This window comes from Pogona vitticeps, chromosome 13, assembly GCF_051106095.1.
Source record: "Pogona vitticeps strain Pit_001003342236 chromosome 13, PviZW2.1, whole genome shotgun sequence".
In the NCBI taxonomy this organism is placed as follows: Eukaryota; Metazoa; Chordata; class Lepidosauria; order Squamata; family Agamidae; genus Pogona; species Pogona vitticeps.
The window spans coordinates 3,505,066-3,508,997 of NC_135795.1; the positions used below are offsets into that span (position 1 = coordinate 3,505,066).

Consider the following 3,932-nt stretch of genomic DNA (forward strand, 5'->3'; position numbering starts at 1 on the left):
TCCACCATCTCCCTCGCAGCAGCAGCGAAGTCTGTGTGCACAGACAAATGCCGTTTAGAGTCCAGAGATGAATCAGACGAAGAGCAACAATCCAAACGTCTTGTTGAAAGGAAAGATTATGACAAAAGAAACCCAACAGACAGCCCGTTGACAAAGCTAGTTGACAAATCCCGGTTTCCTGGCTCCCAAACTAACAATACCGCCTCTTCTGTCATCCCTTTGAGAACAGTATCTGCATCCACAAGGCTAACCTTTTGAGCTTCTCAATTTTCATGTCATGTAAAGGCGTGTTTTAAAATTAGCATTTAAAAAGAAGGGAGCCGGCATGCTTTCAGTTTAAGCTGACACCGTTCCTTTTCCTCTGTGGAAATGAAATTTATTAATCATAATAAAACCATCATATTCTGAAGGTAGAGGTCACCCTGAGGAGGAAAAAAAATAGTCTATTCATCATCTGGAAAAAGAAAAGATGCATATGCTGGGATAATCTCTATGTGTGGGTCCTTCCGAAATATCTTCCTTCGTAAGGCAACATCTCTGTTTCCTCGTGATTTCTGAGCCTCTGCTCTGTAGAGGGTGGGTGGGAATAATCTCTTCAAAAGCTGACGTGCAGTCCGTCCAGCTGGTTGGGAGTCCTGAATGCACAAGTAAATTGCCCTTTGTTTGCCAGCTCAGTTTATTAAGGGAAATTACAGTGGTGCCTCGCTAGACGATGATAATACGTTCCACTGAAATCGCTGTTTAGCGAAATCATTGTCTAGTGAAAAGCATTTCCCCATTGGAATGCATTGAAACCTGTTTAATGTGTTTCCAATGGGGAAGAATCGTCGTTGTCTAGCGAAGATCGGCCATAGGAAAGCCGCTTGCGAACCGCCAATCAGCTGTTTAAATCGCTGTCTTGCGAAGCTTAGGTCCCGAAAACACCCGTTTGGCGAGCACGGAGGGAGCTGTCAAAATCGTTGTCTAGCAAAAATCGGTTTGCGAAGCAGGGACCAAACACTGTCCAGCGAAATTCCCCCATAGGAATCACCGTTTTGCGAATCGCTATAGCGACTGCAAAAAGTCAATGTCTAGTGAAAAAACTGTCATGCGGGGTAACTGCCTAGCGAGGCACCACTGTATTTCCCATCCAACACTGCACAACTTGAAGTTTAATAAATCTGGATGTGCAATGGAGAACTTTCTCCATCCCATCAGTGGAGGAGGTGCTTTCTACATGATACCTCCCAGGTTTAATTGAAGGTATTTCCAGCAGGACTGGTCATGTCTGTGGAGACCTGGTGCCATTGGGTGTCGATGGTTTGACTTGAGACAAGGCACTTTCCTATGTTCTTAATTGCAGCCCAGAAAGAAGGGCAGGTTGGTACAGATTGGATAACCTTGATTGTTGATGACTGAAGGCTCCAGAATCACTTTGTCCTGTATTCCAAAGCACGCCCCTTTCTTTGCTTCCATTTGGCCAGAGTTCGTTCTTATGGGAACGAGCAGGGCACTGTACATAAGGTCAGGTTAAGAACTGCCCTCTGCCCCTTACTCTCTGGGAGTCTGGTAACATCCTTGAATGGGACCTCACACAGGATAATACGGCCAAAATCCTCTTGGGGATAGACAAAGACAGAAGTGGGATTGTGTCAGTCCTGGTGGCGTGTTTGTGCTAATTAACAAGTTTTGTCCAGATTTGTGGTTACAAGCCAACCTTAGGCCACAATTTGGGTTGTTAATTTGGAGCAATTTATCACTTTGTTTTGGGCAGTCACGCTTCCTCAGGTGTAAATCCTCAGTAGGATTCTGGCCTTTTCTCTCTTTTTTCTTTTTGCACAGAAATGTACAAAGAGGTATGGTGTTCTCACTGTCCCTTAATGTATGTTCGCCCACTTCTTTTACACACACATACACATGCACACTCATAACGAAAGCCAGCTACCGTTCTTTTTTTTTTTTTACTTCTCTGTTTACTTCTCTTTACCTTTGAATCAATTTTGATGTGACTTTTTATGATCCTGCAATGGCTTTTGGATTCCACCTCCCCTCATGATTGTGGGAGTATGTCGTGTTAATGGGTGAATCAAGTGGAATAATCTATGAAAATTCACTGGGTCAATTAAAGTAATGGCTTAAAAAAAAAACCTGTAGTGCTTATGCCTACCCTCTCCTGCACCTTCAATTGCTTATTTATGTGAGTTTATATCCCATCTTTCCTCTGTAAAATATGTCACCGGGCAGTTTATATCACTGGAAATCAAAACAGCCATCAATAAAAGAGACAAGTATAAGCAGATAAAAAGCAAGCTTTAAAAAAAATAGGAGGCTCAACCATTTAAAAAAAAACATAATTGGGCAAATTAAAAGCTTATTGGAATAAAGTGCCTTGAAACCTTGGAAGACAGCAGACAACAAAAGGGTGAGCCTGTGTTTCTCATGCGCTCCAACCTGTAACAAACTGGTGCAAACACTTCTGTAAGAAACTGGTAAAACAAACCTGTAACAAACTGATGTCTGCACTTCTAACTCTTTGAGATAACAAATACAACAGACATGTCTTGTCTATGTTCCTCAGAGAGGAGTAGCCACTGCTCGTACAGGAAACCCACAACTTGCAATAGCTTATTTCACACACACACACACACACACACACACAGACACACACACACACACACACACACACCAACTTCCGCAACCATTCCAAAATTAGCTGATGGTCAGAATCTCACCCTTACAGCCATCGTGGCTGACCCTGGCTCAATTCCATGTGGAATTGTGCCAGCAAGAGAGTAGAGATGTGAAGGAGAAGCGAGGAGACAATGGAGGCAAGGAGAAGCATCCAGCAAAGCCTGCGAGAGAGCAGAGGCAGGACAGAGAAGAGCGAAAGAGGAGAGGTCAAGCAAGCTGCATAGAGAAGCTGAGGAAGGGGGAAGACAGTTGAAATTTCACTTAACGGGGCCTGAAAATTCTCCAGAAACTAAACCAAACTAAGGCCATCTTACAACTATGTGACAAGGAGCTGCCAGAGTGGATGAAAATATCTATAAGATTGCCATTCCACTCTATGTTTCACCAACAAGATACTGGCTGCACACAGAGACACTCAGACAGACACACACACACATACGGGAGGCATATCAGGAAAAAACAAAAGAAGAATATTTTGTTTGCTTTTGCCTGATATGTTAGCCCAGGCTCACATGGCTACCTCTTCTAAAAGTGCATGCATGTTTTATATACTCCCGCAAAGACAGAATAGGAGGGATACGGTCCTCAGCTTTCTCCAAGGTAAAGAGATTGGCAAGCATAGGATGGCTAGTGGTAGCCCTTGCGGACAAGCCTCCACTGCCGCTTTCACAAGTGTCAAGTTATGTGGAGGCTTAAGTTCTATTTAGGTATTTTAATAAAGTGTGATTAAAATGAACACTCACAGAATGGAGTGTTCCATGTCCATCACAACCCCTCCGGTGTTTGGTCTAAGATTTGGATCTGGAGAGCTTCAGCTTTTCCATTTCTCTGCCCGCCACCTCACAGCCTTCCGCCGTCTGAAGGACTCGTTTCTCAACAGAAATTGCTAGTGAATAAATTTAACCCACCATGACCCATGAATCTTTGAATTAGTTAGGACGCGCAGTTCCTATCAGTAACCGTAGGCCAGTGGGGCGGCTTCTACATCAACCCATCCCACGGTGAACACATCTTCTCTCCATTCTCGTTGTGCCATTTTCTAATGCTTTTTTTGTTTGCCTGTTCCCCCACCTTCGGATCCAGCTCTGCCCACTTGTTTGTGACCATCATCCATCCCTTTGTTGAGCGTTCTTGAACACTGCCCGTTGGACCGCTTACTGTAAAAGCAGCCGGTTTTCCCGCTGGACATTTGACACATCTGCCGAAAAGCTCCTTGCCTCTTGCAGAAACATTTCAGAAAGATCTTCACTCATTTTCCCCCC

At 44.0% G+C, this 3,932-nt stretch overlaps 1 protein-coding gene across 35 annotated transcripts in view; it reads left to right on the forward strand.

Moving 5' to 3' along the window:
- The window catches only part of RBFOX1 (RNA binding fox-1 homolog 1), a 1,225,669-nt gene that overhangs the window by 1,212,552 nt on the left and 9,185 nt on the right, over positions 1 to 3,932 (forward strand). The gene's annotated exons all lie outside the window — the stretch shown is intronic.